This window comes from Phocoena phocoena, chromosome 14, assembly GCF_963924675.1.
Source record: "Phocoena phocoena chromosome 14, mPhoPho1.1, whole genome shotgun sequence".
NCBI lineage: Eukaryota > Metazoa > Chordata > Mammalia > Artiodactyla > Phocoenidae > Phocoena > Phocoena phocoena.
The window spans coordinates 79,890,405-79,915,539 of record NC_089232.1 but is presented as its reverse complement, the minus strand read 5'-3'; the positions used below and the strand labels follow the sequence as shown (position 1 = coordinate 79,915,539).

Genomic DNA, 25,135 nt, shown 5'->3' with positions numbered 1-25,135 from the left:
AACGGAAATGTAGTTCCAGTTTAAAATTTTTATTCCACTTTTCTACATTAATTAACAGTGAATAGAGCAGTGTTTCTTATACTTTTGCCACATTCTTTGGATTATGTTTGATTCTGGTCCACATTATCTATTGTATTGTCTTATTCTGGTGCATTCCAGAGGACTACTACTATGGGTATTGCTTACTAATTGCTGAGATTCCTCTGACTCTGATTGTTTAGGGTTCAGTAATTAGCATATGGAGGTATTCTACCTCTGGTGTGTTTCTACTGTCCTGGATCTCTTTGATTCACTTCTGAATTTCCGGTGCAGTTAAGTCTTGATATAAATCTTTTTCAAATACACTCTAATGACTGTAAAAGTTCTTAGCTATTGGAGGTTAGAATTTAACATTCCCAGAAAAAACTATCTTCCGAGGGCTTCATTTATGACCCTTCTTTGTCTTTCAAGAACCCTTTTGTCTCTGCTTACTTCCTTACCTGTCATCACCTGAGCTGTGGAAGGCTGCAAGGGAGAAGAGGGCTAGAGTTGCCAGCTTTAGCAAACGAGAACACCTGGGAGGGGCAGAGATTGTTTTTGGTGGCACCTCTGAGCTATCCGTTAGATACCCAACTGGAGATGTTGAATAAAAATTAGATATCTGGACGTTTTTTTTTTAAGATTTCCAAAACAACAAAACATTTATCTTGAGATTTGAGAATAATGGGAAAATTAAGTAATAGGAATTGGACCCTCATGGGGGTCTTCTGGGAAATCGGAAGCACCACTCTCTTCTGCAGGTCTATGCTTCTCCAGTTTATCAATCAATTCTTTCGCTGGATTGAAGACGCCATTGGTCTGCTGGTCACAGACATAGCAGCCCCGGGTGGGGTGGAAATGCTGCAGCGCACAGCTCTCGCGGAAATAATGCCTGCCCTTGGTGACAACTGGGTTTTGGAAGGTCTGTCGACAGATGAAACACTTGAATGGTATTTCCTCCTTATCACTTCCCACTTCATAGTTTTCGTCCTCATAGACACCATTAGCGATCCTCATCAAACTCACATTCGATCTGCCACCCATGCTTGTAATCTGAATGGTCCTGGAGGAATTTGCAGCTGTCTCTGAAGCCGCAAAAACCAGTCTCCTTGTAACCCATTGAATTCAGATATTAGATATCTGAATCTGGACATTGGGGAAAATTTCTGGCCAAATTGGGAGCCATTGGAAGATTAAAGGTGTGAAACTAGATTAGAGGACCAAGCGACTGAGTTGAGATAAGGGAACCAAACATTAGCTCTGGACAACAACATAGAAGGTTTAAAATATGTGTAACTAAGTTAGTTCATTATGTGTTATAAACCTGTAAAAGTCTGTATATTCATATTGGCCTAAAACCTTATTTTCATTTTATTCCGCTTTGGGAAAATAGAGGATCAACTTAATTTGGATTTGCCTTCAGTACTGAGACGTGTTCTAACACCTTATCAAGATGGTTTCTATAGGAGGTGGGACACTGCAGTCAGCCCTTAGCAACCTGAACCTGTGTGATAATGGGCTGGAATATAGCAGGTTTCAACTGTGTACCGGGTTCTTATTCATATTCTATAGGAAAGGGAAGGCTGGCTTTACTAACAGGAACTTTAAGTAATTTTTCTGTTTTTGAAGCACCGAAACCATCTTTCTTATATTATTCATTCAGGAGCTTTTTCTCCTTCTGAGGGGAAATGTCTTGGCAAATGTGAATGTGCTTCCATTTTCTTTCTTGTTAATTCTTTTCACATGATAAATTGCAGGGAACTGTTCTGAAATCCCTTGAAATTGAAAAGCCGGCCTACATGAATGCTTAGGAGCAAAGGTTTTAAACATAATAAGTCCATAGATACTCAGCTGAGAGAATTTTCAGAAACAGTTGCAGTAGACGGCTACCTCTTATGGGTACATGTAGATTCATTTGCATACCTTTCAATACTTCTTGCTTAGGTGGTCAATCTGAGTTATCTAAAATGATTGCAAAGTCTCCAAGGATTATTTAAAATATTTGATATTTTTGGAAGTTAAGGTCATTCACTAGGTAACCTTTTCTTTAATATTCAGTAAGTGAAAACAAAGACATATTTTTGGATTTCTCCTCATTTCCAGTGATACAGAAATGAACTATATCTGTTTCCAACCTGGCCTCCATGTCCCTGTGTGCACCAGGTCATAATGGAGGTCCTCAAGTCATTATTCTTTTCATTTAAAAAGGAGTATATATTCATAAAACGTTTAAAAGCACTTTCAGGGACATCCCTGGTGGTGCAGTGGTTAAGACTCCATGCTCCCAATGCAGGGGGCCCGAGTTCAATCCCTGGTCAGAGAACTAGATCCTGCATGCCTCAACTAAAGATCCCTCACGCCGCAACGAAGATCCCACGTTGCCACAACTAAGACCCAGCATGGCCAAATAAATAAATAAATATTAATAAAAAAGATCTGTATGCAGAAAATTATAAGACACTGATGAAAGAAATTAAATATGATACAAATAGATGGAGAAATATACCATGTTCTTGGATTGGAAGAATCAGCATTGTGAAAATGACTCTACTACCCAAAGCAATCTATAGATTCAATGCAATCCCTATCAAACTACCACTGGCATTTTTCACAGAACTAGAACAAAAAATTTCACAATTTGTATGGAAACACAAAACACCCTGAATAGCCAAAGCAATCTTGAGAACGAAAAATGGATCTGGAGGAATCAGACTCCCTGACTTCAGACTATACTACAAAGCTACAGTAATTAAGACAGTATGGTACTGGCACAAAAACAGAAATATAGATCAATGGAACAGAATAGAAAGCCCAGAGATAAACCCACGCACATATGGTCACCTTATGTTTGATAAAGGAGGCAAGAATATAGAGTGGAGAAAAGACAGCCTCTTCAATAAGTGGTGCTGGGAAAACTGGACAGCTACATGTAAAAGAATGAGATTAGATCACTCCCTAACACCATACACAAAAATAAGCTCAAAATGGATTAAAGCTCTAAATGTAAGGCCAGAAACTATCAAGCTCTTAGAGGAAGACATAGGCAGAACACTCTATGACATAAATCACAGCAAGATCCTTTGTGACCTACCTCCTAGAGAGATGGAAATAAAAACAAAAATAAACAAATGGGACCTAATGAAACTTCAAAGCTTTTGCACAGCAAAGGAAACCATAAAGAAGACAAAAAGACAACCCTCAGAGTGGGAGAAAATATTTGCCAGTGAAGGAACTGACAATGGATTAATCTCCAAAATTTACAAGCAGCTCACGCAGCTCAGTATCAAAGAAACAAACAACCCAATCCAAAAATGGGCAGAAGACCTAAATAGACATTTCTCCAAAGAAGATATACAGATTGCCAACAAACACATGAAAGAATGCTCAACATCATTAATCATTAGAGAAATGCAAATCAAAACTACAATGAGATATCATCTCACACCAGTCACAATGGCCATCATGAAAAAATCTACAAACAATAAATGCTAGAGGGGGTGTGGAGAAAAGGGAACACTCTTGCACTGCTGGTGGGAATGTAAATTGATATAGCCACTATGGAGAACAGTATGGAGGTTCCTTAAAAACTACAAATAGAACTACCATACAACCCAGCAATCCCACTACTGGGCATATGCCCTGAGAAAACCATAATTCAAAAAGAGTCATGTACCAAAATGTTCATTGCAGCTCTAATTACAATAGCCAGGACATAGAAGCAACCTAAGTGTCCATCGTCGGATGAATGGATAAAGAAGATGCAGCACATATATACAATGGAATATTACTCAGCCATAAAAAGAAATGAAATTGAGTTGTTTGTAGTGAGGTGGATGGACCTAGAGTCTTTCATAGAGAGTGAAGTAAGTCAGAAAGAGAAAAACAAATACCTATGCTAACACATATATATGGAATCTAAGGGGAAAAAAAAAAGGTCATGAAGAACCTAAGGGTAAGACGGGAAGAAAGACACAGGCCTACTAGAGCATGGACTTGAGGATATGGTGAGGGGGAAGGGTAAGCTGGGACAAAATGAGAGAGTGGCATGGACATATATACACTACCAAACGTAAAATAGATAGCTAGTGGGAAGCAGCCGCATGGCACAGGGATATCAGCTCGGTGCTTTGTGACCACCTAGAGGGGTGGGATAGGGAGGGTGGGAGGGAGGGAGATGCAAGAGGGAAGAGATATGGGAACATATGTATATGTATAACTGATTCACTTTGTTATAAAGCAGAAACTAACACACCATTGTAAAGCAGTTATACTCCAATAAAGACGTTATAAAAAAAAAAGCACTTTCAAATTATTTAAGCATTTTGGACTTTTCATTAATTCACAATAAATTTTCATGGGATAATTTAAAATGTCAAAATAAGTTTGAGTTATCAGAAATCCAAGTATCGAATTTATATGTTTGCATGTGCATACTACAAATAAAAACCAAAATCAAGTAAACTTACACTACTGAATGTATGTTGGGGAAAAGAATAGTCACACAATCTCAAATAATTGCCCCCCGCCAAATTATTAATTATGATAAGAGAAAGCTTCTTTTACAATGAAGAGATCTGGTAGATACTAAATTAACTGAGGAATAAAACTACATATTACTAATAATGGGCAAAATGCCATTGTGTTCCTGCTGATGAAATACTTTGGGAAGCATCCTTGCTGAAAATGCTTAAAATCTAAACAATGGAACATCAGACAAGTCTACATGTGGACACAACACACATGGCTTGTCTCTTTAAAAAATGTCAGTGATGTGAAAGAAAAAAAAAAGAGAGGGGTATTCTAGATGAAAAGAAACTAAAGAAATACCAAAGGGTCATTTATAATCATTTATAATATTAGACTCTAGATAGAAACATTTGAATATAAATTGCCTATTGAATATCATTGTATCAATGTTAGACATCTGGTTGTGATTGTAGTATTTTGGTTACGTAAGAAAATACCTTTGTTCCTTGGAGATATATTTACGGGAGAAATGGAATAATATCTACAACTTACTTTCACAAATTTATAAATGAATACAAACCCCCATGCAGGTAGAGAGGGATAGATGAAGAATATGTGGGAAAATGTTAACAATTCGTGAATCTAACAATATTGGTGAAGGGTACCTGAGTATTCATTGTCCTGTTCTTTCAAATTTATTGTAAGTTTTAGATCATTCAAAAAAAGTTGAGAAAATAAATTACATTCATGTGAAAGGAAAATAAATAGAATTGAAAAATAATACCTCTCAATATAAATGAATCCAATTTAAGGAAATCACTTTTTAATAGATATAGTAATTATTGTTGTGATGTTTCTAATAAAAGCTTATTTTAAAATAGTGCTTACACTTTGCCAAACACCCTTTTGGGGATCATTTAATGCTCAGAAGCTCCAGTGGTGTCATGCTGAATGATCATTGCTATTATCACTTTTTAGAGATGGAGAAACTTGATTCTGTAAATTTAAATTCCTTGCCCAAGATTTTACAGATTAAAAAAACGGGAAACTGTAACTCACACCCAGGTCACTCAATTCTAAGTATTTTCTGTGTTTTACTCACTAGATTCTTGTGTGTATACATTTATGAGTTTGTGTTTTTTCAATAATTATAAACCTTTGCAAATTACATGATTCATTGTTAATTTTAGTGGGTACGCTGTGGGACTAATGAAACACATAATGTAAACTCAGTTTCTGTATGAGGGAGAAATATCCAGGGTTTCCCATCACTCTGCTGCAAATGAATGGAATTGGGATCACAGAGCCAGATCACAAAGGATTTTTGCTTCAAGAAAATGTCGTCTTTGCAATTTGTGTATGCTCTTTTAATAGTGGCTTACATCTGCTCTTTTTATTTACACATTATGCCCTGGTGACAGTTATAACTTTAATTCAAATACCTAAATTGTTATAGTTCTTGAGAATTTCACATTTTTGAAATTTGAAAAACATTACTCCAAATTCAATAAGAAAACCTTATTTAAGTGTTGAAACTTGCAAAGAAATGTCTATTTCCTCCATACACTCTGCAAGTCAAATGGATCCCAGGAACAAGTTCCTGTAATTGTTTTTTTATGACAATGTGTTTTGTAGTTTCTTCAATGATTAGATGATAGACATATTTATCTTGTGAAAAAGTTGCCATTAGCTGGAATTTGTTTGCTTAGCAATTTTATCTGACATTTTCCATTACTTCAGCAGATGCATATTAAGGCCAAAAGCCCAGCCTCTCTGCACGGATGCCGAATCAAATCTCAGAGGCAGAGCTCTGGATGAGGTAGAAAAGAATAGCTTTATTGCTTTGCCAGGCAAAGAGAGATGCAGCAGGCTCCTGCCCTCAAAAACTATGTGTCCCAACCTGGGAGGATTCGATGAGCGGTTTTATAGCAAGAGTTCAAGTGTGGGGCTGCTGATAAGGATCAGGTGTGGGCAGGGTTTGCAATCCTTTAATCTCATCTAATGGTCAGTCTCCTAATCTTGATGAGTTTCTCTGGTCCCTTTAATCTTGTCTCAGGTAGTTTCTTGACTGCTCCTCCCTGGATTAGCAACTGTTCGAATCTGCCCTTTGGAACCCGTGGAAGGTCAAGGGAGGCTGGAGTCTTGCCTACAAGAAATGGGGGACAAAAAGGCTTTCATGCCCAGGAACCCCACAGGGTCCTTCTCGGTTTCAATATCAACAAAGGCATATAAGTTACTGTACAAGTCAGTGTCTTATGGAACTAAGCAAAGTGGGCCTTGAGATATGGTTTTTCCCTTTGTAATTGTATCATTGTATATCTTGACTCCGGCTTATATGGTTTATAAGCAAGTCTTTAATTATATACGGCAGTCTCAGGCTTCATCTGCAAGAGTTGCAGTCATGAAGGGATTGACATAGATGCTCTGTTGCCTTTGGGTTACTGTCCAATGGTTTCAGGGAAGGTTGGCCCTCTCCTCCACTACTGCTACCTTGTAGGTGAAAGTGCCATTACATGGCTTGATTTTTTTACTGCTGTGCTTTATCCATTCCTCTTTTCATCCCTTCATAAAGAGTTTACTGAATAGTTAAAAATAGAAAATAAAATTTGGAAAAAGAAACCTAAGGAGGGAGGACAGTTCTAATAAATATTAAAATATGTTAATAGCTCTGATAATTAAAATAATAGGATACTGATTTAAAAAATCACTACAACCAGAGGCATGGCTAACTTTGAAACAGTCTGTGGTTTAATAATAATTCAGTATAAAGTAAACAAATTTGATCAATAAGTAAATAAAAATATTCAATAAATGCTAATAATAGAGTGACTGGTCTTTGGGAACATAAATAAATGTAGACTCACATAACAACATATGCTAAAACAAATTTATATGGTTTAAAGGGTTAAACATAAAAAGAAAAAACAAACAAATAATAAACAACTGAGAAAAAAAAGCAAGCACATGGAAGTTTATATGTAGAGAATTTCTTTGGTTTAAAAGCTGGGGGAAGAAAATAAAAAGAGACAATAAGTAAAGTTTACTAGGTAAACATTAAAAACTTTTAGATGCTAAGAAAAAAGGTGCAGAGCAAATAATTGTTGGCTAAATGTTCCCAGACAATAGGAGTAACAAAGAGTTAATGTTATAAAGACCATAAATCTATTGAGAACAATAGATGTCAGAGGGCAAAGCTCTGATAAAGTCATTTTGATTTTAAACAATCCTTAAAAGAAATTGGAATAAAGAACGGAAAACTTTCGGAATTTTCTTTAGCTGATTATCTGATGTAGCCTCTTCAGAGCTGGTAATTCTGAAGAGCTAGACATTTGCAAGCAAGTTTTCGATATTTTTTGTGTTCCAAATAACTAATTTTGAACACCTTGGCTATTTACTAAATCCCATTAATAGTAAAATGTAGATTACCTATGCGTGTTGTAATGTAAGGAAAAGCCAGAAAAAAAGAGTCTGGTGAGCATTGTGTGAAGCCTCTTAAACCAAATTATATCAGGAATCAGGAAAAACTGCTCTTTCTTTCTTTTTTCTTTTTAACATCTTTATTGGAGTATAATGGCTTTACAAGGGTGTCTTAGTTTCTGCTGTATAACAAAGTGAATCAGCTATACATGTACATATATCCCCATATCCCCTCCCTCTTGCATCTCCCTCCCATCCTCCCTGTCCCTCCCCTCTAGGTGGTCACAAACCACTGAGCTGATCTCCCTGTGCTATGTGGCTGCTTCCCACTAGCTATCTATTTTACATTTGGTAGTATATATTAGTCCATGCCACTCTCTCACTTCATCCCAGTTTACCCTTCCCCCCACCCCATGTCCTCAAATCCATTCTCTACATCTGTGTCTTTATTCCTGTCATGCCCCGAGGTTCTTCATAACCTTTTTTTTTTTTTTAGATTCCATATATATGGGTTAGCATACGGTATTTGTTTTTCTCTTTCTGACTTACTTCACTCTCTGTGAAAGACTCTAGGTCCATCCACCTCACTACAAATAACTCAATTTCGTTTCTTTTATGGCTGAGTAATATTCCACTGTATATATGTGCCACATCTTCTTTATCCATTCTTCTGTCGATGGACACTTAGGTTGCTTCCATGTCCCGGCTATTGCAAATAGAGCTGCAATGAACATTGTGGTACATGACTCTTTTTGAATTATGGTTTTCTCAGGGTATGTGCCCAGTAGTGGGATTGCTGGGTCTTCTGGTAGTTCTAGTTTTAGTTTTATAAGGAACCACCATACTGTTCTCCATAGTGGCTATATCAATTTACATTCCCACCAACAGTGCAAGAGGGTTCCCTTTTCTCCACACCCTCTCCAGCATTTACTGTTTGTAGATTTTTTGATGATGGCCATTCTGACTGGTGTGAGGTGACACCTCATTGTAGTTTTGATTTGCATTTCTCTAATGATTAGTGATGTTGAGCATTCTTTCATGTGTTTGTTGGCAATCTGTATATCTTCTTTGGAGAAATGTCTATTTAGGTCTTCTGCCCATTTTTGGATTAGGTTGTTTGTTTCTTTGATACTGAGCTGCGTGAGCTGCTTGTAAATTTTGGAGAATAATCCTTTGTCATTTGCTTCATTTGCAAATATTTTCTTCCATTCTGAGGGTTGTCTTTTCGTCTTCTTTATGGTTTCCTTTGCGGTGCAAAAGCTTTGAAGTTTCATTAGGCCCCTTTTGTGTATTTTTGTTTTTATTTCCATTTCTCTAGGAGGTGGGTCAAAAAGGATCTTGCTGTGATTTATGTCATAGAGTGTTCGGCCTATGTTTTCCTCTAAGAGTTTTATAGTGTCTGGACTTACATTTAGTTCTTTAAAACAAAAAAGATACAGGACCACTAAACAGCGGGAATCTTTGTAACAGTAAAAGAATTCAGTGGAAAGTGAGTAAAGTATCCTAAAGTGTAATTTACAAGAGGAAAAAAGAGGTAAACAAACAAATAGAAAAATATTCAACCACAGTATAATTAGTTAAATATGCTTTTTCTAAAAATGAGATACATTTTCCCTTGCTTAATTAGCAAAAGTTTTGAAAAAGTAATACTATTTTTTCTGGTCTTCCATGAAATGGACAGTATTATGTGTTGCTTCTTTGCTGGAAGATTAATTGGAAAATATCAAGAACTTTAAAAATGTATACATTTTTTAACTCAAAAATTAGAGTAAATATGTATTCTAAGTATATAATCTATAATAGTACAAAAGTGTTTTGCACAGAGATGCTTGTTCCATAATTTTTGTCAGTATTAGAAAATGGTAGAATTCAACAGTATATACACTATTTGGGATGTTATATTATGATTTAAAATGGTGAATATAAAACAACAGGAGAATGGTCAAAAGATTTGAACAATTTAGCAAAAAAAAAAAAAAAAAAAATCAGGAGAATACATGTATGAAAGGATGCCCAAACTGTGTATTGTTCAGTGAAAGAAAATAAAATCATAGAGTACTATTTTTTAAACTATCATATTATCAAGGACCGACGAACAGCATAGTTTATATTGTTCTTAAGGCTACAGGGAATATGGTACTCTCATATATTATACAACAGATTGCAGTGTAAATTGGTACAACATTTTCAGAGAGCAACTTGTCAGTATCAATCAAATAAAAAATATATAAAACTGCTGACCAGCAAATTCTACTTTTAAGTTAACTCTCATACAGAAAAACTCAGAGTTGACAAGGATGTTTATTGCAGTTTTGGAACATCAAAATTCTGTAGAGAACTTAAATGTCCATCAGTACATCAATTATGATACAACCATATTGAGGATTATTGTACAGTCATTGAATAGAGTAAGCTCAGTTTTACCTACAGACATGTAAGAATATCCATGATGGGCTGTTGGGTTAAAAAGCAAATTGTAGGTCAGTACATAGAGCAAGATCCAAGATTTATGCTTTTTCTCTGTCTCTTTGTCTCTGTCTCTCAATCTTTCTCTCTCTTTCTCATCTATCTCTCCCGTCTATCAATCTCTCTATATTATCTATCTATCTATCTATCTTCTGTCTCTATCCATCCATCGCTATTTGGGAACTTACACTAAGAAGCAGGAAGGTTAAGAGGTGAGCAATTTTTCATTGCAATTCTATACTTATTTTTACCTATATAATTTTATAATCAAAAATAATAAAAAAGAAAAAAATCCTGATATTCTAAGGAGAAATATATAGTGTAATGATTAAATATTTTATTATTAAATATAGAGAAGAATGTCAAATTTTTAAGTACATATAGGAAGGTATACTATTTTACATTGTATTAAGGCTGCAGCTATACAAAAATAACAAAACTGTAAGCATAAAAAATTACACATGTTTATATACCTGAGTACTAAACATGCTTATTTCTGGGTCACGGGTATTGGGAATCGTGGGTGTTTTTTCTTTCTGTATTTTTCAAATATTGTATCATGAGCTAGAATACATAACATTTTATGGTGGTAAAAAACTTAAAACAATGTTCATAAAGGATTTATTTAATGTGTAGGATGTCTTGGTTTGTTCAGGCTGCCATAACCCAAACTGCAGATAAGGTGCCTTATAAACAGCAGAAATGTATTGGTCGTGGTTCTGGAGGATAGAAGTCTGAGATCAGGGTGTCAGCATTGTCAGATGAGAGCTCTCTTCTGGGTCCTAGACTTCTTGTATCTTCACATGTCAGAGGAGGCAAGGGAGCTCTCTGGAGCCTCTTTTTTTTTTTTTCTTTAGTGTGTAAAGGTACAGTATTTTATTTAACCACTCCTCTGTTGACAGATGTTCAAATTGTTTCCAGGTTTTCACTATTACATCCAATATTCCGATGATGGAGCTTCTTTTATAAAGAGCTCAAGAGGGCTCTACCCTCATGATTTAAGCACCTCCCACGGCCCCACCTCCTAATACCATCATTTTGAGGGCTTAGGATTGCAGCATATGGTATTTAGGCAGACACAACCATTCAGAGCATAGTACCTGAAGTGCTATCTTAAGTACTGCAAGAGTAGGAGATAAAATAGATGATTAACACTTTCATAGACAGAACTCACAATTTATCAAACATTTCGTATTGTGTATAGTAGTTACAAGCATTGATTCTGGAGCCAGATTATCTGGGGTTTACATTCCATCTCCTGTACTAGCTGGTTGTATAAGCTTGAACAATTTTATTAATTTCCCAATGCCTCAGTTTTCTCATCTGTAAAATGGAAATAATGATAATACTTACCTCACAGAGTTGTGATGAGGATTAAATTAATGTGTACATAAGAATGCTTTATGGCTGCTGTAACAAATTTCCACCACCTGAGAGACTAAAACAGTACACGTTTACTCTCTCGTGGTTATGGAGATTAGAAGTTAGAGGTCAATACCACTGGGCTGAAATCAAGGTATTGGCAGGGCGGTGCTTCCTCTGGAGGCCCTAGAGGAGAATCACTTTCCTAGTACCTCCAGCTTGTAGAACTACATTCCTTGCATTCCTTGGCTCAAGGCCACTTTCTCCACCTTCAAAGCCAGTAGCTTAGCACATTGCTTCAGACTTCACATTGCCTTCTGTCCCTCTGTGTTAAATCCCCATTCCTCCCTCTTATAAGGATACTTGTAACTACATGAAGTGCTCGCTCAATAAGCCAGGATAATCTCCCAATCTCAAGGTCCTTAATTTAATCATATCTGTCAGGTCCCTTCACCTCATAAGGTAACATTCACAGGTCTGGGTATTAGAATGTGGCTGTGTTTAGGAGCCATTACTTAGCCTACCACAGTATGTAGCTCTTAGGACTGTGTGCTAAGTGATAGATAAATGTGAACTATTACTATTTGAAAGTAGTTTGTGATAATAATGATATAAAAGGTCCACTAAGGCCCTAGGGAAGTGCATGGGAATTTAGAGTAAGCAGATATCATGGCTATCTGAAGTTATCACAGGTGGCATAATACAGCAGAGGGCACTAAGGATAGGTAGGATATGGGTTTGCAAAGATGAGGGTCACTACAGGTATAAAATGCTACGTTATTTAGCTATCTCCCTGCCCCTCCATCTGTAACCTAACACTTGTTTAGTACTCAAAAGACCAAGAGTTATGATCAGTGGACATGAATTTAATTTCTCTCTATTCTTAGCTATATGCTAAGTTCTTATCTTTTATTCATCTTTATTTCTGAGTCTCTACTTCCTCCCCTTTAAGACAGAGATTGAAGTGCCTCTCACAGGCCTCAAGATTAAATCAGATAACAGTTGGGAAGAGTATTTTGTAAAAGGTAACTTAGTCCATAAATATTAACTATACTGTTTGCTCCCATATTATTATTATGTGGAGATTCCATTATTCCCAGGAATAATGAGAAAAATAAAAAGTACCCGTCGTCCATAAGAACATGGTAAGATTGAAGATTCACTCATTGTGAAGATCCAGGCTGGGCAAGATAAGAAGAAACTATGACTGTTTGAAAACCAGCTGTAGTCTCTTCACTAAAACAGTAGATGCAGACAGATGGCAGGTTGGGGTGAATAGGTAAAATTCTATCCTAAATTAACCTACAGGCTAATTCAACAGAATTCTACATAATAAAATCATTACTTTGATTCTTTCCTTGTTTGCTCTGTTTCCATATTTTCTTCCATGTCTTAACACTTAAGTGTTTGTTTTGTTAACATTTTTATTGGAGTATAATTGCTTGACAATGGTGTTAGTTTCTGCCTTATAACAAAGTGAATCAGTTATACATATATCCCCATATCTCTTCCCTCTTGCCTCTCCCCCCCCTCCCCCTTCCTTTTCCCACCCTTCTAGCTGGTTACAAAGCATGAAGCTGCTCTCCCTGTGCTATGCGACTGTTTCCCACTAGCTATCTATTTTACATTTGGTAGTGTATATGTGTCCATGCCACACTTTCACTTTGTCCCAGCTTACCCTTCCCCCTCCCCGTGTCCTCAAGTCCATTCTCTAGTAGGTCTGCGTCTTTATTCCCGTCTTGCCACTAGGTTCTTCATAACCTTTTTTTTTTTTTTAAGATCGCATATATGTGTGTTAGCATACGATATTTGTTTTTCACTTTCTGACTTCACTCTGTGTGACACACTCTAGGTCCATCCACCTCACTACAAATAACTCAATTCCGTTTCTTTCTATGGTTGAGTAGTATCCCATTGTATATATGTGCCACATCTTCTTTATCCATTCATCTGTCGATGGACACTTAGGTTGCTTCCATGTCCTGGCTATTGTAAATAGAGCTGCAATGAACATTCTGGTACCTGACTTTTTTGAATTATGGTTTTCTCAGGGTATATGCCCAGTAGTGGGATTCCTGGTAGTTCTGTTTTATGGTAGTTCTATTGTAGTTTTTTAAGGAACCTCCATACTGTTCTCCATAGAGGCTGTATCAGTTCACATTCCCACCAACAGTGTAGGAGGGTTCCCTTTTCTCCACACCCTCTCCAGCATTTATTGTTTGTAGATTTTTTGATGATGGCCATTCTGACACGGATGAGATGATATCGCATTGTACTTTTGATTTGCATTTCTCTAATGATTAATGATGTTGAGCATTCTTTCATGTCTTTGTTGGCAATCTGTATATCTTCTTTGGAGAAATATCTGTTTAGGTCTTCGGCCCATTTTTGGATTGGGTTGTTTGTTTTCTTGACATTGAGCTGCATGAGCTGCTTGTAAATTTTGGAGATTAATCCTTTGTCAGTTGCTTCATTTGCAAATATTTTCTCCCATTCTGAGGGTTGTCTTTTCGTCTTCTTTATGGTTTCCTTTGCTGTGCAAAAGCTTTGAAGTTTCATTAGGTCCCAATTGTTTATTTTTGGTTTTACTTCCATTTCTCTAGGAGCTGGGTCAAAAAGGATCTTGCTGTGGTTTATGTCTCAGAGTGTTCTGCCTATGTTTTCCTCTAAGAGTTTGATAGTTTCTGGCCTTACATTTAGGTCTTTAATCCATTTTGAGTTTATTTTTGTCTATGGTGTTAGGGAGTGTTCTAATTTTATTCTTTTACATGTAGCTGTCCAGTTTTCCCAGCATCACTTATTGAAGAGGCTGTCTTTTCTCCACTGTATATTCTTGCCTCCTTTATCAAACATAAGGTGACCATATGTGCGTGGGTTTACCTCAGGGCTTTCTATCCTGTTCCATTGATCTATATTTCTGTTTTTGTGCCAGTACCATACTGTCTTGATTAATATAGCTTTGTAGTATACTCTGAAGTCAGGGAGCCTGATTCCTCCAGCTCCGTTTTTCTTTCTCAAGATTACTTTGGCTATTCGGGGTCTTTTGTGTTTCCATACAAATTGTGAAATTTTTTGTTCTAGTTCTGTGAAAAATGCTAGTGGTAGTTTGATAGGGGTTGCATTGAATCTGTAGATTGCCTTGGGTAGTAGAGTCATTTTCACAATGTTGATTCTTCCAATGCAAGAACATGGTATATCTCTCCATCTATTTGTATCATCTTTCATTTCTCTCATAAGTGTCTTAAAATTTTCTGCATACAGTTCTTTTGTCGCCTTAGGTAGGTTTATTCCTAGGTATTTTATTCTCTTTGTTGCAGTGGTAAATGGGACTGTTTTCTTAATTTCACCTTCAGATTTTTCATCATTAGTGTATAGGAATGCAAGAGATTTCTGTGCCTTAATTTTGTATCCTGCTGCTTTACCAAATTCATTGATTAGCTCTAGTAGTTTTCTGGTAGCATCTTTAGGATTCTCTATGTATAGTATCATGTCATCTGCAAACAGTGACAGCTTTACTTCTTCTTTTCCAATTTGTATTCCTTTTATTTCTCTTTCTTCTCTGATTTAGCCACTTTGGAAGTGGCTAAAAGTTCCAAAACTATGTTGAATAATAGTGGTGAGAGTGGACAACCTTGTCTTGTTCCTGATCTTAGCGGAAATGGTTTCAGTTTTTTCCCATTGAGGATGATGTTGGCTGTGGGTTTGTCATATATGGCCTTCATTATGTTGAGGTAAGTTCCCTCTATGCCTGCTTTCTGGAGGGTTTTTTTCATAAGTGGGTGTTGAATTTTGTCACAAGCTTTCTCTGCATCTATTGAGATGATCATATGGTTTTTCTCCTTCAGTTTGTTAATATGGTGTCACATTGATTGATTTGCATATATTGAACAATCCTTGCATTCCTGGGATAAACCCCACTTGATCATGTTGTATGATCCTTTTAATGCGCTGTTGGATTCTGTTTGTTAGTGTTTTGTTGAGGATTTTTGCATCTATGTTCATCAGTGATATTGGCCTGTAGTTTTCTTTTTTTGTGACATCTTTGTCTGGTTTTGGTATCAGGGTGATGGTGGCCTAGTAGAACGAGTTTGGAAGTGTTCCTCCCTCTGCTATATTATGGAAGATTTTGAGAAGGATAGCTGTTAGCTCTTCTCTAAATGCTTGATAGAATTTGCCTGTGAAGCCATCTGGTCCTGGGCTTTTGTTTGTTGGAAGATTTTTAATCACAGTCTCAACTTCCGTGCTGATTGGTCTGTTCATATTTTCTATTTCTTTCTGGTTCAGTCGCAGAAGGTTGTGCATTTCTGAGAATTTGTCCATTTCTTACAGGTTGTCCATTGTATTGACATATAGTTGCTTTTAGTAATCTCTCATGAACCTTTGTATTTCTGCAGTGTCAGTTGTTACTTCTCCTTTTTCATTTCTAATTCTATTGATTTGAATCTTCTCACTTTTTTTCTTGATGTGTCTGGCTAATGGTTTATCAATTTTGTTTATCATCTCAAACAACCAGCTTTTAGTTTTATTGATCTCTGCTATCATTTCCTCCATTTCTTTTTCATTTATTTTTGATCTGATCTTCATGATTTCTTTCCTTCTGCTAACTTTGGGGTTTTCTTGTTCTTCTTTCTCTAATTGCTTTAGGTGTAAGGTTAGGTTCCTTATTTGAGGTGTTTCTTGTTTCTTAAGGTAGGGTTGTATTGCTATAAACTTCCCTCTTAGAACTGCTTTTGCTGCATCCCATAGGTTTTGGGTAGTCGTGTTTTCATTGTCATTTGTTTCTAGGTATTTTTTGATTTTCTGTTGATTTCTTCAGTGATCTCTTGGTTATTAAGTCGTGTATTGTTTAGTCTCCATGTGTTTGTATTTTTTACATATTTTTTCCTGTAATTGATATCTAGTCTCATAGCGTTGTGGTCAGAAAAGATACTTGAGGTGATTTAAGTTTTCTTAAATTTACAAGGCTTGATTTGTGACCCAAGATATGATCTATCCTGGAGAATGTTCCATGAGCACTTGAGAAGAAAGTGTATTCTGTTGCTTTTGGATGGAATGTCCTATAAATATCAATTAAGTCCATCTTGTTTAATGTATCATTTAAAGCTTGTGTTTCCTTAGTTATTTTCATTTTGATGATCTGTCCATTGGTGAAAGTGGGGTGTTAAAGTCCTCTACTATGATTGTGTTACTGTCAGTTTCCCCTTTTATGGCTGTTAGTATTTGCCTTATGTATTGAGGTACTCCTATGTTGGGTGCATAAATATTTATAATTGTTATACCTTCTTGTTGGATTGATCCCTTGGTCATTATGTAGTATCCTTCTTTGTCTCTTGTAATAGTCTTTGTTTTAAAGTCTATTTTGTCTGATATGAGAATTGCTACTCCAGGTTTCTTTCGATTTCCACTTGCGTGGAATATCTTTTTCCATCCCCTCACTTTCAGTCTGTATGTGTCCCTAGGTCTGAAGTGGGTCTCTTGTTTATAGCATATATACTGGCCTTGTCTTTGGATCCATTCAGCCAGTCTATGTTTTTGGTTGGAGCATTTAATCCATTTACATTTAAGGTAATTATCGATATGTATGTTCCTATTACCATTTTCTTAATTGTTTTGGGTTCGTTATTGTAGGTCTTTTCCTTCTCTTGTGTTTCGTGCCTAGAGAAGTTCATTTAGCATTTGTTGTAAAGCTGTTTTTTTTTTTTGTGCTGAATTCTCTTAGTTTTTGCTTCTCTGTAAAGGTTTTAATTTCTCTGTTAAATCTGAATGAGATCCTTGCTGGGTAGAATAATCTTGGTTGTAGGTTTTTCCCTTTTATCATTTTAAATATGTCCTGTCACTCCCTTCTGGCTTGCAGAGTTTCTGCTGAAGGATCAGCTGTCAACCTTATGGCGATTCCCTTGTATGTTATTTGTTGTTTTTTCCTTGCTGCTCTTAATATTTTTTCTTTGTATTTAATTTTTGATAGTTTGATTAATATGTGTCTTCGTATGTTTCTCCTTGGATTTATCCTGTATGGGACTCTCTGTGCTTCCTGGACTTGAATAACTATTTCCTTTCCCATATTAGGGAAGTTTTCAACTATAATCTCTTCAAATATTTTCTCAGTCCCTTTCTTTTTCTCTTCTGCTTCTGGGACCCCTATAATTCAACTGTTGGTGCATTTAATAGTGTCCCATAGGTCTCTGAGACTGTTCCCAATTCTTTTCATTCTTTTTTCTTTATTCTGCTCTGCAGTAGTTACTTCCACTATTTTATCTTCCAGGTCACTTATCCATTCTTCTGCCTCAGTTATTCTGCTATTGATCCCTTCTAGAGAATTTTTAATTTCATTTATTGTGTTGTTCATGATTGTTTGTTTGCTCTTTAGTTCTTCTAGGTCCTTGTTAAACGTTTCTTGTATTTTCTCCATTCTATTTCCAAGATTTTGGATCATCTTTACTATCAGTATTGTGAATTCTTTTTCAGGTCAACTGCCTATTTCCTCTTCATTTGTTAGGTCTGGTGGGTTTTTACCTTGCTCCTTCATCTGCTGTGTGTTTCTTTGTCTTCTCATTTTGCTTATCTTACTGTGTTTGGGGTCTCCTTTTTACAGGCTGCAGGTTCGTAGTTCCCATTGTTTTTTGTGTCTGCCCCCAGTGGCTAAGTTTGGTTCAGTGGGTTGTGTAGGCTTCCTGATGGAGGGGACTAATGCCTGTGTTCTGGTGGATGAGGCTGGATCTTTTCTTTCTGCTGGGCAGGTCCATATCTGGTGGTGTGTTTGGGGGTGTCTGTGACCTTATTATGATTTTAGGCAGGCTTTCTGCTAATAGGTGGGGTTGTGTTCCTGACTTCCTAGTTTGGCATAGGGTGTCCAGCAGTGTAGCTTGGTGGTCATTGAGTGGAGCTGGGTCTTGGCATTGAGATGGTGATTTCTGGAGATTTTCGCTGTTTGATATTATGTGGAGCTGGGAAGTCTCTGGTGGACCAATGTCCTGAACTTGGCTCTCCCACCTCAGAGGCATAGCCCTGACGCCTCTCTGGAGCATCAAGAGCCTGTCATCTACGCGGCACAGAATAAAAGGGAGAAAAAAAGAAAGAAAGAAAGAAAAAGATAAAATAAAATTTAAAAGTTATTAAAATAAAAAACAAAAAATAATTATTAAAAAATTTTTTCAAGTCATTAAAAAATAGAAAAGAACAATCAAACCAAAAAACAAATCCACCAATGATAAGTGCTGAAAACTGTACTAAAAAAAAAAAAAAAAGACAGACAGAACCCCAGGACAAATGGTAAAAGCAAAGCTATGCAGACAAAATCACACAGAGAAGCATACACATACACAGTCACAAAAAGAGAAGAAGGGAAAAAGTATACATATTGTTGCTACCAAAGTCCACCTCCTCAATTTGGGATGACTCGTTGTCTATTCATGTATTCCACAGATGCAGGGTACATCAAGTTGATTGTGGAGCTTTAATCCGCTGCTCCTGAGGCTGCTGGGAGAGATTTCCCTTTCTCTTCTTTGTTCGCACAGCTCCCGGGGCTCAGCTTTGGATTTGGCCCCGCCTTGCGTATAGGTCGCCCGAGGGCATCTGTTCTTCGCTCAGACAGGACGGGGTTAAAGGAGCCGCTGATTCGGGGGCTCTGGCTCACTCAGGCCGGGGGGGGAGGGAGGGGCACGGAGTGAGGGGCGGGCCTGCGGCGGCAGAGGCCGGCGTGACGTTGCACCAGCCTGAGGCACGCCGTGCGTTCTCCTGGGGAAGTTGTCCCTGGATCCCAGGACCCTGGCAGTGGCGGGCTGCACAGGCTCCCGGGAGGGGAGGCATGGATAGTGACCTGTGCTCGCACACAGGCTTCTTGGTGGTGGCAGCAGCAGCCTTAGCGTCTCATGCCTGTCTCTGGGGTCCGCGCTGTTAGCCGCAGCTCGCGCCCGTCTCTGGAGCTCCTTTAAGCAGTGCTCTTAATCCCCTCTCATCGCGCACCAGGAAACAAAGGGGCAAGGAAAAGTCTCATCTCTTCGGCAGCTCCAGACTTTTTCCCGGACTCCCTCCTGGCTAGCCGTGGCGCACTAACCCCCTGCAGGCTGTGTTCACGCCGCTAACGCCAGTCCTCTGCCTGTGCTCCGACTGAAGCCCGAGCCTCAGCTCCCAGCCCCGCCCACCCCAGCACGGGAGCAGAGAAGCCTCTCGGGCTGGTGAGTGCTGGTCGGCACCGATCCAATGCGCGGGAATCTCCCCGCTTTGCCCCCCGCACCCCTGTTGCTACGCTCTCCTCAGCGGCTCCGAAGCTCCCCTGCTCCGCCACCCGCAGTCTCCACCCGCGAAGGGGCTTCTAGTGTGTGGAAACCTTTCCTCCTTCGCAGCTCCCTCCCACTGGTGCAGGTCCCGTCCCTATTCTTTTGTCTCTGTTTTTTCTTTTTTCTTCTGCCCTACCCAGGTACGAGGGGAGTTTCTTGCCTTTTGGGAGGTCTGAGGTCTTCCTCCAGCGTTCAGTAGGTGTTCTGTAGGAGTTGTTCCACGTGTAGATGTATTTCTGGTGAATCTGTGGGGAGGAAGGTGATCTCTGTGTCGCATTCTTCCGCCGTCTTGAAGCTCTACCCAAAGGGTTTTGATCTAAACTCATTTCCCTCTCTCAACAAATTCTTGAGATTCCCTTTCAATTCCTTTCTTTGGCAACTCTCTCATCCAAGACCTAAATTATTCACTCGGACAACTTCGGAATCAAATGGGCTTCTTGTCTCAGTGGATAGTTCTACCAACGTAAGGGTCTCAGAAAATCTCCCTAAAATTATTAGAAACAAAATTCTGGGTTACATACTCCATTGGCTTGGCTGAGTAAAGCATTTATTTTACCTTTGTGGATCTGAGAAGAGTAATTTCTTTCATTAGAATCTATGGCTTGAACTTATTAAGAAGATATGGTCTGATTCTCTTTCTGTAGAAGTTAACTTTTCAGCTTACCTAGAAGTGGTTAATGAAACTCAAGCTATAATGAATGGTGAAGGGTAGTCATTAACTTACTCTGAAGCATCACAAGACCCCAAATCAATTTTTATTTCTACTTTGGAGATAGAAGTTCCATATTTTCCTTTCCATCTTTTTGTCAGTGAATAATGGGAAAAGGAATCTTGTGACATCTTAGGCTTGGATGATGGCATTTACTGGTAGGAAAGAAATTGATGCTTGCAGTGCATTGGTCAGAGGTGGAAATCCCTTTGAGTTTACTTCATGAAACCATTTTCCCAAAGACTGGGCAAAAGAATATCTATAGTTCACAGAAAATAAGCAGAGTTTTGAGTGACTAGAATTTAGTGTCTCTCTGATGATATATCTTGGTGTCTGTCTCCCTTTAACCCAGGCAAGTTAGCAGCCCCATCAAGGCTATAAAGGGGAGAGACTGGGATTTAATTCTTTACTGGTTTCAACGTGCTATGATCAGGAGGACAAAGGAATTAAGTCTGTCTATTAGACCCAAGCATTGGTGATAGGCTGTTATTAGTTCTTGCAAGTTTTAAGTTATCTGCGCAAAAATTATATAAGCTATATTATCATTCATCTACTAACATTATAAAGTGATCGATGGTGGTAAGGAAAAAAGTCTATAAACAAAGATAGTAACTAATATAATTTGATACAGTAAACATCGTATTTTTGTGATTATATATATAATGTTCAGATAATACATTAACATAATGATACTTACATTAGTCAAGCACATTGCAGTCTGTAAACATTTTCAGATATATTTGGTCCTCAGAAAAATACATGACAAATGCAGTAGTGCAGTGAATATCACCACCATTCTACAGATGAGAAAATTGAGAAAAAGGGATCAGTCGATCCTTCAACATTCCTTGAACAACTAGGGTACCTGTGTTTTCCTGGTTTTAATACCAACCCAACAACCTCCTCTTATAGAAACAGCTGCCACAGGAACAAAAACAAGTCATGACTGATTCTCAGCCTCCGCAGTGCTGGCCTGGCTTGTTCCTCTCATCTCTAAGCTGCAGGCAGTGTCATGGATGGAAAAAAGTCACGATGCCAAATAAGATTTCTGATGTGTGTAAGTTTCATAAAGCAAAGGGAAACCTGGGCATGTAGTGCATAGCTGATGATGAAATGGGACACTTACTGAGATGGATGTCTTTTAAAATACAACCGTTGCACTCTGTGTGTGTGTGTATCTATTCTTATATGTGGGTGTATATAGCAGTGTAAAAAATATGATCCTGAGGATGGCAAACTCCCAAGTCTCATTAAAGGCAAGTTTCTGAAATATACTGATGTTCCATGGAACACAAAATATTCATGTATCTCTGATGGAAAGTATCATTCTTTAGAGTGTGTTGGTTAATATGCTGCTATAAATCCAGGGCTCCCCATGTAAGAGTTTTCCAGTGGATTAGTAGATAGGAGGAAAATCTGGCTCATTGTGATTTTATTTGCTTTTGGAAATGCAAAAAAAATTAAAAATCTCCACTGCTCAAAGCTCTTGGGTATACAAAAAAAAAAAAAGAATTACAGCATTGGCAATCCATGCAGCAAACTCACAATTAGGTTAATAAAATATAAATACTTGCAGTGGCCAAAGAATAACACATTTGATTAGGAAGGTGGGAGATGGGTTGCTAAGGGCTTGGAAGGGGATAAAGGTGCCAATGTGGGCTCATGTTGTATGGATTAGGAGACTGTAGCTATATTTTCCCCCAGTGGCACTGCCAGCTGCAATTCTTAATGAGTTATTACATCCTGGGCTGAGCAGGCAACATGGCACATTAGGAAACATTTAAAGAAAAATTCGTGGCTTGCATCGTTTACATTCTGAAGAGGCTAGAAATGAACTCAAGAGACATTTCTTGAGAGGAGGTTAAAATAGAGAGACCTCCTGGGAAAAGCCAAAGTGATTTTTATCAATGATCTAAAAGCTAAGAGTCGGCTTGCCAATATGGAGGGAGCAGTTACGAGTCCTTCTCTCCCTCAGAAAGGTTCTTGTGGCAACGGATGCAATGGATAAGTGAGTATTGCTAAGAGGAAGAACTCTGTGTACAAAAACAAGTTGTATGTCAGGTGACTACTCATTAATTTTTTTATCAATATTTTTTAGTGAAGTATAGTTGATTTACAATGTGTTAATTTCTGCTGTACAGCAAAATGATTTTATATATATATACATTCTTTTTCTATATTCTTTTCTATTATGGTTTATCATAGATATTGAATATAGTTCTCTGTACTATAGAGTAGGACCTTGTTGTTTATCCATTCTATACATAAAAGCTTACATCTGCTAACCCCAACCTCTTACTCCATCCCTCCCCCAATCCCTCCCTCTTGGAAACCACCAGTCTGTTCTCTATGTCTCTGTTTCATAGATAGGTTCATTTGTGTCATATTTTAGATTCCACATATAAGTGATATCATATGATATTTGTCTTTCTCTTTCTGACTTCACTTAGTATGATAATCTCTAGTTGCATCTATGTTGCTACAAATGGCATTATTTCATTATTTTTTATGGCTGAGTAGTATTCCATTGTATATATATACCATATCTTCTTTATCCATTCATCTGTTGTTTCCATGTCTTGGCTATTGTGAATAGTGCTGCTATGAACATAGGGGTGCATGTATCTTTTTAATTATTGTTTTGTCTGGATACATGCCCAGGAGTGGGATTGCTGGATCATATGATAATTCTATTTTTAGTTTTCTGAGGCACCTCCGTACTGTTTTCCACAGCGGCTGCACCAATTTACATTCCCACCAGACCGTTCATTAATTTTAGTATTTTTAGCATTGATGGCAGAAGGTGCTCCTGGCACGTGTGCGTTAATAAAAATACCGTGAAAAGTTAAGAAACAGAGTCTGGCCTTTGAAGAAACAGTGTCTCAACCACCTGGACAAATGTTGAACCTCTGACTTAGCAGGAAGATAGAGAAAGAAAGTAGCATTTTTGGAACACCTACTAAGTGGGAAGTAGTGTGATTGTTCCTTTTTTAGATCTTATCCATTTCACGCTCTCAAGACTCATGAAAGATGAATATTTTAAAGTCTATTTTAAAGCAAGAATTTGAAGCAGAGATCATTGAAGCGATCCAGATCTCTGTGACTAAAAACCACTGTTCTCGTTCTACCTCACCATCATTCTAGTGCTTATATACCTCCTACAAAATGCTTTTCTTGTTTTTTTTTTTTCCTCTGCTAGATACCTCTTCCACTTCTACAGTCACATGGTTGGCTTATAGTGAAGTCAAATCTTTTGAGTCTTAGGACACACTCCAGGAAGAGATCCAGGAATCAGCTCATGGTTACACATGTCCTGAGCACCACTACAGCTTCCTGGAGCTCCATTTACACTCTCCAATTGCTGCTGTCTCCCTCCTTCCCGTCTTTGTCCTTCTTTTATCTCTCAATGGTACCAGCTCCATTTATTTGTGCAAGTAGGCAATGATGCGTAATTTAAAGCTATGAAACAGGAAAATGTGACTTTCTCTTCCTGTGCAGAAGCAACTCTAATGACATTTTGGTGTGAGAGGCACCAAGAATTCAAAGTTCTTCTCAGGGTACATTATATCATACATTGATAGAATACCTATAGGTGCCACAGATGGTGTTAGAGGCTGGAAAGCTTCATGCTTGTGGTATGAGAGGAACAGCAACAAATTCTCAGATGAAGATGATAGACTTTCTACTTTTCAGGAGTTCCTAAAACACACATACACACACACACTAAAAAGTAAGAAAAAACTACTTTAGCGTAAAAAATGATCAAGGTGGTAACACGGCAATGCGAAAAGGTCAATGTTGATTTAAGAGAGATGGGAAGCTTACTGGTAAAGAAGCAGTTTGAACTGAGTTTTAATGTATGCAAAAGTAATCTGAGCTGGCCTTACTATGTGATCAATTTGGTAAATCAAAATTCTTTCTCCTGCTTCTCTGTAGGAAAACTTTTAAACTGTAATAGGATGAGTATTGTCATATTCTTCGTCATAATTTATTTTTCTGATTTTCTTTCTTAAGACCATTTTTTCCTACTTTTTTACCTCTAAAAAAAAGCTTTTAAACAAGGTGATTTTTGAGGTTTTGTCTTGCAAGCTGGAAATGGAAACTAAGATGGATCTGTGGCTAATCAGAGCAAACGAGAGATGCCCTGAGGCTCACATGGTTTCTGAATCTCAGTGAAATGGTTTGGTGCTACAGGTTTGGAAGATACCAGTCGTTTGGGGGCAGGATGTTCCAGAACACAGCCTGGATGATACCCTAAAATATCTGAGTTCTTCTTAGGCAAGCTTCAAGGGCATGAAACGGCCCTAGGGATGCTATGGGAATCTAGCCGAGCCCAAATTATTCTTTAACATACTCCTTTCTACAAGCTGTAATTTCCTTTATTGTGCCTCTATTCAGGATCATAACTAAAATATCTTGC

At 37.8% G+C, this 25,135-nt stretch overlaps 1 pseudogene; it reads left to right on the top strand.

The window, feature by feature from the left end:
• LOC136133626 (alpha-endosulfine pseudogene) overlaps positions 1-629 on the top strand; it is a 30,659-nt pseudogene extending 30,030 nt beyond the window's left edge.
• Positions 630-25,135: the final 24,506 nt, after the last annotated feature.